This window comes from Equus caballus, chromosome 5 (assembly GCF_041296265.1).
Source record: "Equus caballus isolate H_3958 breed thoroughbred chromosome 5, TB-T2T, whole genome shotgun sequence".
Classification (NCBI taxonomy): domain Eukaryota; kingdom Metazoa; phylum Chordata; class Mammalia; order Perissodactyla; family Equidae; genus Equus; species Equus caballus.
The window spans coordinates 89847207-89857888 of record NC_091688.1 but is presented as its reverse complement, the minus strand read 5'-3'; the positions used below and the strand labels follow the sequence as shown (position 1 = coordinate 89857888).

The following is a 10682-nucleotide window of genomic DNA, read 5'->3' as shown; positions in this document are numbered from 1 at the left end:
TATCCTAGAGTATGTTAGAAGGTAATAAGTGCTATGGAAAAGGGGAAAAGTAGTGCAGGTAAGAGGGATGGAGGGGGCCTGCTCCCTGCGGGGGTGCTGATGAGGCATGGGGGGACATTTTTGCAGTACAACTAGGTACTGTAAACTACAGTACTAGGATCAGCAGAAGAGACCTCATTGAGGACATGAGGTTTGAGCAAAGACAAGAAGCTGGTAAAGAAGTTACCTAAGTGGATATCTGTGGGAAGATTATTCCAGGCAGAAAGAACAACAGTACAAATGCCCTGAGGCAAGGGTCTGCCTGGTGTGTCTGAGGAAAAAAGCCAGGAGAATTGACGTCAGAGGGAGAGGAGAATGCAGATTAGAGAGGCAGCTGTAGGTGGGTCATGTAGGCCATTGTAGGCAACGTAGGCCTTTGTAAAGCCTGCTGTTAGGAAGAGGAAACCACTTTACAGACTGACTAGAAGTTACTTTCTAGAACATACTGTATATCTGGTCAATTCGGTTAAGTAATTTTCAATTGGAAAAAAATTATTGATAGGGTAAACTAGAGAATAACCGTCGACACAGAAACCTCTCCTAAATTAGTTTCAGAACACCAAACAGCTTGGAAGAATGGGATAGGTCAACTGATTATGTGTGTGAGACAAAAGTTTTCCATCGCTTTTGAGTGTAAATATCTAAGGACTCTACTTGAAGCCAGCTGAGTTTCCGCTGATATCTCTGCCTTCTTTTATTTTATAAATTTTTGGTTGATTATTTTAAGGTCAAACTTTCTTAATTTTGGTGAAATAGTTTGTTCTTACATTTTTTTTTCTTCTTCTGGCGTAGTTTTGGATGATAGCACCCACTTTTGGTGTCGTCTATATCTGGATTTAATGTACTTGAAACTGCGGCAGGTTCTCCGTGTGAGGCAGGGGTGTGAAATTACAGTAACTAAAATGTGCTTGGATGGGTCAGCCGCAGGCCTGCATGGCAGAACAGCCTGGACTGATTGCTTTGAGCAGATGTCTCGGCAAGTTGGAGGCACAACGACACAGTGATGGCCAGCCTATCCTGGCCCAGTCGTTCAGTTCATATTCCAAGCACCTTCAGGCTTTCAATGGCAGCAAGGTTTACCCAATGTGTTTTCCATTCCACACTCTGACTTGGTTAAATTCTAAAATTACCTGCAGATGCGGTGTGATTATGAGCTCAATTTCTCTTTCTTCTTCCCATGTTGTGTTTAGATTATGTCTACCGTGCCAGTCCTATCAAAGTTTCTTGCCTGCTTACATTTTGGCTATATAACTTGATGGCAAACTCATTCCAGAAACCGTCTAGAATTGTCGCATCCAGAATTTTATTCAAGCTCAACAAAATAATATTTGTTGAAGAAATGAAGAAACCAGCATTAGAATTAGCAGGGAGTATCTGTCCTTGCCTTCCTAGCTACTCTTAACTTTAAGTTTTTGCAGATTCCCAGGCCAGTTCTGATATTAGATGGAGGTGTATCAGTGGACTCAGACCATCAGCCAAGGGGAACCGGAGCAGAACTTGCATATGGGGTACCTGGGATGGGTCCCAGCTACCTGCCTGTTCAGTGAGCTGACTCTTCCACTAATCACACTGCATTCATCTAATCTTCGCAGACAGGCTTCTCTCTTGGTTTCTCTTTCTAGACTGTAGTCCCTTGTGTTACTGGTTCTCTGTATGGAATGTTATCCCGACTGGCTGGTGCCCTGATCACCTGCATGGTGTATGGGAGGGCCAGTTTCATTTGCAGGCCAGGGAGTAGGATTGGGGGTTTGTATCAGGGTTCTCCAGAGAAATAGAACCAAAGGAACACCTGAATAGAACAAAAAGACAGACTTCCCCAGTAAGATGGAATTCTCCAGCAGACTGCCTTTGAACTGGAGCTGGAGCATAGCTCTTCTGGGTCTCTGCCTGTGGACTGAACCCTAATGTGGTATAACATATCTTATGTATATATATGTAATATATATAATTTACATAAGTATACACACATACACACACACCCCTTATTGGTTCTGTTTTTCTGGAGAACCTTGACTAATACAAAATCCTAACGACCATTCTATCCCAGCCATTTCTCCTTTTCCTTTCCTTTGCCTGTTGCTCTCCAGTGTGTAGATAAGACATCTGAAGTTCAGAGGGGTCAAATGATTTGTCCAAGATTGTCAGCTAGTAGGTGACTGAATTGGCATGTTGAGATGTTGGTGGGGAGAGAGGGACATCAAAGATGACTGATATATATATATATATATATACCTGCTGGATACCTGGGACGGTTTAAAGGAATAGAGATGTCAGGAGAATGTACGTACTTTAAGACAAAGCTATACCCTCACTCAGTTGTGTTAAACTATCAACTGTGGCAGAGAATCGCAGAAGATATTCAACCTGTAGGAGAGGCGTTCTGGAAAAGGAGACATTTCTGTCTGATGATTAGCCTATTGAGAATAAAGATTTGATTATGTGAAAGAACAAACTTCCAACATGTGTGAAAAAAGCAAAGTTTCCATTTGTCAAGAACACAACGTTCTGACAGCAGTTTTGTTCCTCTGGTTAGGGATAACTGGCTTTCCCTGACGCCTCACAAGATGAAATCCACTTACTGTCAGAGAAGTCACCCTCTGAAAGCCAAGAGTTTTTTGAACTTTAAAAAACAATTCATGCCATACAGTGCTTTCAATTTTCACTTTGGCTTTTTAAAATTTTACAGTGGAAGAAACAATGTCAACCCCGTTAGAGTAAGTTATAACTGGCTTTCAGAAACTGAGACGTGATGCTTGGTCTATGCCTAGACATGGAACATATTGTGGAGAATGTGGGTAATTAGTTGCACAATTCAGGCTGAGAACAACTTTTCCTCCCAATTTTTTTCTGCCTTGTGTGTTGGATAATTTGAGAGTATCTTTTTGCTTTAATTTATTTAGTCTATAATTTTTATCTCCACTTCATATTATCTAGAGAGATACGTTTATTGAGACAAGAGAAATCTACAAATGTATATAGTTATTCAATACACATTAATGAGCATCAACAAAAGAATTGTGCTAAGTTTTGTGGAAGATGTGAAAATACAGAGGACTCAGTCCTTCGTCAGTTTAGCAGGTAGAAAGTTTTTAGTGCCATAAGGGAAAAATTGTTATATGAATTTATTCACTCACTTACCAAATATTTATTGATTGTATGTTATAGTCCAGGGACTCTGATAGAGGAGTATAAGTGACTAAGATCCAGTGTTTAGTGTGTGGAAGCTGAGAGACAAATGCAAAAAGCAGGAAAAGAGTACTATTAAAAGTACTAAAATAAAAAGTTTTTTCCTTTCCTTTGTGGTCTTGCTCTCGACTTGTCATGGTGCTGTTTTTTCGCTAGTTGATATACTAAGTAAATAAAAATTAAAATGTTAAATTAATTGCATGAATTCTATTGCTCATCTCTATATTGTGCAATGCCAATCCAAATGTAAATATCAGAACATTTCATTGGTATGTGGAGTCACGGAAATTGCACAATTTGTATTGCATGGCTTGTCCTTCGAGGGTGCCTCTAGCTGGCCAGAGACCAACTCAAAACATAATGAAGCTGGTCAGAGACAAACTCAAGACAGAATGAGGAAGGTTGGAAGGAAGAAGAGAGGATCCCCTAGTCATGGAGCTGACTGAAGGGGCAGCTGGGGCATTGGGATACTCATGGGTGAGTCCAGACCCTCACCGGCACCTGAGGGTCCTGCTCCATGATTTGGCATGCATGTGTGTTTGCCTGGGCCTCAAGGCTACTGGGTTCCTCCTCCCACCAGCCAAGGGACCTAGGTGTAGCATCCCAGCTGGGACTTGGGCAGGGGGAGTCGAGCCAGGTGTCCCCTATTTCCATGGGCCCACTGCCCCAACCCGAGGTGGATGGGTGACCCCTAAAGATCTTAAATCTCCGTGCCAGTATGTGCTCAGTGCCTGGATGAGGGTGGGTGCGAGGTTTGCCCCTGTGCTGGCCCAGACAAGTCTCACTTGGAGTGGGTTGGCAGCAACCATGCCCTGCCCCAAGATGCCATAGGGTGTGTACCAATCTCAACCCTACGCAAGCTCTCAGCCAGGCCCCTTCCTAGGTGAAGAGTGGCAGCAATTCTAAGGTGGGGGTGGGGAGGGGGAGGCTGGTTGGGGTCTAGGACAAGGGAATGGGTGGCTGAGAACTTGTCACAGAGAGGTCCATCCCCATGAGGTGGGATGGTGCAGGAGCCAGAGCTTCTAAGCCCCTGGTGCGTGCGCCATTGTCCCATTAGACTTCACTTACAACACACAAATGCAAAGATAAAATGATTAAGAATTTCAAGATCTACTGGCTGCATGCCCAAGAAGCCAGTTGTACTCTGGAGCTTAGCTTTTTGATGTTGTTTCCATGGCTGTGATGGCTCCATCTTCCAGGGAAAGCAGTTTCCTCTTTGTGTTGAATTAGAGGAACAGCAAGCCTGTCAATACTTTCCCTTTCAAGCTTTCTTCACTTGAATTGCAGTTCAGGGGACTAATTTTTAATGTTTTTTTAGGGATGGTTTTCTTTACTTTTCCAAGGATGATCTCATCATCCTTCCTGCTGGTTTCAGATTTGCTTTAGATTTGGATGCTGGGGTTTTGAGGCTTCATGAAAGCAAAGCTCACATGAAGATTTTGGACAAGAAGTGAATACAGTCAGGGTGTCAAGATGACCCCTGTTGACCACGTAGCCACCAAAGGACATTCCGTGGCAGTCGCCAATACTTGGACAACACTGCATGTTCAGCTACAGTGAGCAGGGGAGTCTTGGCTGCTCATCACTTTCAGTGATGCAGTCTGGGCCAGGTTAAGGTCAAGGACTCAGGACTGGAACAGACCTGGGGCTGAGTTCCTCCTCTACTGTCAGGTGATTGAACCCTTCATCTTTCTGTGCCTCAGTTGCCTCATGTGCAAAAGGAGAATCATGGTTTTGTCTTTTCTTATAGAGTTCTTGTGAAGGTTAATCGAATACACATGCAAAGTGTTTAACATGGTACTCAACACATAGTCAGTTGTCAATAGATGTAAATTCTACATCTTTTCATATGCAAGCATGAACTAAAAAGGGGAAGGAGGCAAAGTTTCTTTAAATAACCACCTGATGGTGTTAATGTGTACATTAAAAGAGCCTGTCACAGTGCTGGGCACAGGGCGGGAAATCCATACATATTATTTTTCTGTTCTGCCTCCTTCCAGCCTTCCCTTCTTTCCACCTGGCAGACTTTCTATTCTGCCCCTGTCATGAAGAGTTAATAAAAACATTAGTGCTAATAAAGGGCCACTGTTGGTTTTGGATATTGTGAAAGAATGTAGATGGATTGTTGCAAAACTTTTTGCACTGAAAGAAAAACAATACAGGCATCTGTCCTTCTGATGGTGAGATTAGCAACAACAAACCCTGTGCGGAAAGGACAGCGCTTTGTGTTTTGTTAACCCGGAGGCAGTACCAAGAGTTGGTAGGAGCATGGGTTTTGTGGTCAGACTTGGTTGTGTCACATGTGCTTGCCATTCTAATCACTTCTTTGTGCTTGGATTTCCACATCTGTAGTATACCTACTTCATTTGTTCGTTTATTCATTCATTCCTGAGCACCTCTACAGCCTGTGCAAGGTGCTGGAAACACAATGGCCATGACAGCTGTGCAGTTAGCATGATGTGCAGAAAGCACACTGACTTGTGGGGTGCTGAGCCGTGAAGCCTCAATAGGAGTCAGGCAGTGTGCGAAGGGTTGAAGGAGGGTTATTAAACGGGGAGCATGACTGAAGGCAAGAGACTGGTTTCAGGAGCTGAGAATGTCAGTGTTGCTGAGGCACAGAGTTCTAGGGGTGAGCAATGAGAGTTAAGCCTGTGGGGAGAAGTTGCTGGATAGATTAGGAAGGGCCCTGAAAACCACGTTAAAGAATTCAGAGTTTACCTTAAAGGTGACAATAGCACTTCCTAAACAGTACTTCCCCGTGAGACCAGAGTCCAGTGGGACCCACTGAGAACTCTCCCTTCCAGAAGATTCACAACACACATTAGTATCTATCAATGTTCTTTGGTAAAAGATTCTGTTTAATATTTGTTTAACAGTTTTCTCAAACCTAATTAATATTTAAAAAAAATTAACCTCTCATAACTGAGGCTCAACTGGGACTGTGCTTAACAGAAATGATGAGAAATGAGAAGCCATTTTGGGGTTGTGAGTTGGGCCCCAACATAACCATATTTGCATTTTAGAGGTGGGTCTAGTCATAGCTACCACATAGGGAGCACCAGGTACTCTTCAAAGCACTTAACTAATCAATTCTTATGACAAGTCCATGAGGTAAGTATTGTTATGTTTTGCATTGTTAAAATGAGGAAACCAAGGCATAAAAGAATTAGGTAATTTCCTAACGTTATGGAATTATTATAAGAGGAGGGCCTTGCGTATGAACTTGGCCAGTCTGGCCTTGGAGCCCATACTCAGCAGATTGATCTGACTGCATGGGGCAATGGATTGGAGTCAAACAAGACCGGAGACAATTAGGAAGAGATTGTTGCCATAATTCAGGTGAGAGATGATGGCCACATGGACTTCACACATTTGTTTAGAGGATTAAATATTATAACATGATTAAAGTACCAGTATAGTTTTTACCATATAGTAGGCAGTCAACAAATAATAATTTTCTCATACATATATGGAAAGTTGATATATGAGATACAGATATTCCAGGTTAGTGGGGAAGGGAGGGTGTATAAATTTGCTGGGGTTGCCAGAACAAAGTACCACAAACTGGGTGGAGTAAACAACAGAAATTCATTGTCTCACGGTTCTGGAGGTTAGAAGCCCGAAATCAAGGTGTTGGCACAGTTGGTTCCTTCTGAGGACTGTGAGGGAAGGATCTGTTCCAGCCCTTTCTCCTTGTCTGGTAGTTGGCCATCTTCATGTTTATATGGTGCTCTCCCCGTATGTGTGTTTGTCTCCAGATTTCCCCTTTTCACAAGGACACCAGTCATATTGGCTTAGGACCCACCCTGCTGACCTCATTTTAAGTCATTTACCGCTGTAAAGACCTTATCTCCAAATAAGGTCACATCTGAAGTACTGGGGTTTGGGACTTCAACATATGAATTTGGGGGACACAACTCAACTTATAATAGAGGGGTTATTTAATAATGGCACCATGAATATTGGTTATTTATATGGAGAAAAACCCTGGGTTCCTCCCTCACATAGTACTCAAAAATCATTATTTGAAGGATTAAAGACTTAAATGTGGAAGGCAAAAAGGTTAAAATGTTTAGAAAATATAGAGTAGAATATCTTTATAATCCAGTTTCTGGAAGGATTTTAAAATGCTAAAATACAACACAAAGGATGTGATTTAAAATATTTAAATTTGATCGTATTAAAATCAAGAACTGCTCGTAAAAAATGATAGCACAAAGACAGTGAAAAGGCAAGTTGTGATTTGGAAAAAGATGTTTGCAAAGCATATAACTGATAGAAGATTAGTATCTAGAATACACAAAAAAATTAGTAAGAAGAGGACAACCAATCCAGCAAAAAATTGGACAAAAGAGACGAACGGTTATTTCACAGAAGAAACGTGAATGGAAAAGGAGATGCAATTTAGGCCCATGATGTGATTTCATTTTACGACCACCTGGGTGGTAAGAAGCTGGACACCTCCAAGCATTATCAGGGCTTTGGCTGAAGGGGAACTCCTAAGCACAGTTTGAAGGAGCGTGAATTTATCGATACAAGGTTTTAGCATCATCTTGTAAAGTTGAACAATCTCATACCCTATGACTCAGTGATATCCCTCCAGGTATATATCCTACAGAAGCTCCCCACACAAGGTGATGGGTATGAGACCAACCAGAGTAGAATATTTCCTAAGAACAAAAAACTGGAAATAACCCCAATGCTTACTGACAGAATACTATTAAAAAATTTGGATGTCAAAACATTGAGGTATTGTAGAACTTTGTAAATGAATAAGCTAGCACTATATATAACAATACACATGAATCATAACTCTTGTATGGAAAAAGCAAGTTACAGAAGTTACGTTACAAAACAAGGAAAATTAAATAATATATTTGTTCATTTGCATATTTATGTGATAAAACAATAAAATGCAAGGGAATGATGACAACAATACAATTCAGGATAGTGGTTATGTCAGTTGTCTCTGGGGGCAGGATACAGAGGAATGCAATGGAGGCAGAAATGTGCCGATAGATAAAACAATATTAGTAATGTTCTAACAGTCTTTGTTATGGATTGAATTGCTCCTCCCCAAAAAAGATATGTATGTTGGAGTCCTAACCTCCGGTATCTCAGAATGTGACATTATTCGGAAATAAGGTCATTGCAGACGTAATTAATTAAGATGAGGTCATACTGGAGTACAGTGGACCCCTACTCCAATAAGACTGGGGCCCTTATAAGAAGATGGTCATGTGAGGACAGAGACATGGAGAATGGCAGGTGAAGATGAAGGCAGTGGTTGGAGTGATGCATCTATAGGCCAAGGAACACTAAAGATTGCCAGGAAATCACCAGAAGGTAGGCCTTGGGCCCCGACAGATTCTCCCTCACAGTGCTCAGAAGGAACCAACCCTGCCAACACCTTGATTTGGGGCTTCTAGCCTTCAGACTGTAAGACAACAAATTTCTGTTTAAGCCACTGAATTGTGGTACGTACTTTGTTACAGCAGCCCTAGGAATCCCTTAATGGATTTAAATTAGGTAGAAGGTGCATGGGTGTTTTAATTTATATCATAATTCACAATTTACAAGTGTGTTACATATGTTACTTTTTATGTATCAAATAGTTTTGTTGTTAGTACCTTCCAGATTCGGGCTCCTAGTGACCCTGTGTACAGCAGAGCGGAACCCTGCCCAGTCTTTTGTGCCATCCTCTTCTGGCACCATATCAGACAATGCTCTGCTGCCATTAATATGATTTTCATCAAGCAGTTATGTAATAAAAATAAAAAGATAAAAGAAGATATTATTATTTTCATTACTACAAAACCAGGGCATGTTTCTATTATTAATCTTGATGGCAAATTCCAGAAAAGCTTTTCTAGACAGTTTTTTTAAACTATAAAAATCAACTTTCAACACTCCCTTTGATTTTTATGGAGTCTTAATTTCAACCTCAGTGTCACTGAGTCCTTTTTTCTCTGACTTTAATTATAGTGTGCACATCTTCTGAGCAAAGTGTCCAGCATCTAATCCTGAATGAAAATGATTGCCAAGCACACACTTGTCATGGTATGTTATCTCCCTGTAGACAGGCCAACATCAGCTTTGGCTGCATTGAACACAAAGGGAATCCTGGGCATGTAACATCACATCAAGGTTTCGGGCATGCATGCCACAAAAGTAAGCACCTTCCCTGAGCCCAGAAGCCATACCAGAGCAGGGGCTCGTGTGCTTTGTTCTCTTAGCTATACTTCTGCCTTCTAGAAAACAGTGCCTGACAGGTACTCAAGAACTTTGTTGAACGAATGTATAAGTGCGTAGTTTTATGAGAGTATCCACTTCTCCGAAATAACAATACAAACTATCACTTTTCAAAAGAGTTTATCAGCCATCCCCGTTTGTTTCCTGATCTGTGTGTTTCCCACATCTGCTGATTCACCAGCTCTTCCTCCTCATGTAAGCAGTCAAAGACTTTCTCTGGGAACTTTGAACAGAGGATCAGATTTTGGTCCCATAAGGCCAGACATGTGTATGTGTGTGTTACTATGTTTTTCTTTTAAGAGTAGTTAGTTGTTTAATCTTCCATACAAATTAATAGCTTGCTTTACTAACAGTAACATAATCTTGCCGTCTTGAGGAGAAGACATGTAGGTACTTTGGAACCTTTTATTGATACTCAGGTGAAATGTGTCTTGATTAAAGAATAGATTTTAAAAAAGGAACTCTAAGAATGCATGCGAAGTAGATAATTTTTTTTAAATGGGATTTACCTAGTACTTTGAAAAATAAATTAATATTGTTTTGAGTATATTACACAATGAATGTTATGATTTGACATTGCATTATTGAGGTTTTTTCCTTTTTTTACTCGGTAGATAGAGCAGCTGACGTTAGTGGGGAGTTCCAGTGAGGGAGGGAGAGTTTCCTAGACCTCAAACTGTAATACTTGAAATGCTGACTGTAACACTGATAAATTCAAGCAACATTTGATAAGTGACCAGGCATATTTCTAGGTGAGAATAGACAGAGGAGCAAGACCTCTGTAGGAATTCAGTTCAGTGGGAGAGATGTAAGTAAACAGATAATTGCAATATAATGTGATTAAGTGCTATTAATCATCAAAGGGAAAATGGTACTCTATATCATTCACATTTTCAATGTGGTTTATTACACAGTTGTTCTTTGGATACTGGCCATCCAGACATAATGTTTCTCTACTAACCAGAATATTTGATTAACTAAATTGTTCAGTTCCCTGACCATACCTGAGTAACAGTTTATTTTACAAGTTATGATCAGGTCATTACAAAAACATCTCGATATCTACCACAGGGGAAAACTGTGCAATCATTCTTTTCTGTAATTAACGGCTAATTTATTTTATCTCGCTGTAGTATTTTATGATCCTTTTCAATTTCCAGAAATTTAGAGGCCTCTTCTGATTTTAGAATGGAGAAAAGATGGTT

At 40.8% G+C, this 10682-nt stretch overlaps 1 protein-coding gene across 5 annotated transcripts in view; it reads left to right on the top strand.

Annotated features, from left to right (window-relative positions):
* Positions 1-3515: 3515 nt before the first annotated feature.
* The window catches only part of PTGFR (prostaglandin F receptor), a 55972-nt gene continuing 48805 nt past the window's right edge, over positions 3516-10682 (top strand). The window contains exons 1-2 of one of the 5 annotated variants that reach the window (XM_070266165.1): positions 3562-3702; positions 9211-9285. The gene's annotated coding sequence lies outside the window, so the exon portion shown is untranslated. Of the gene's footprint in view, positions 3703-6450; positions 6565-9210; positions 9286-10682 lie in introns of those variants that run through there. The other 4 variants (XM_014739993.3, XM_070266163.1, XM_070266166.1 and 1 more) reach the window with 4 other exon arrangements.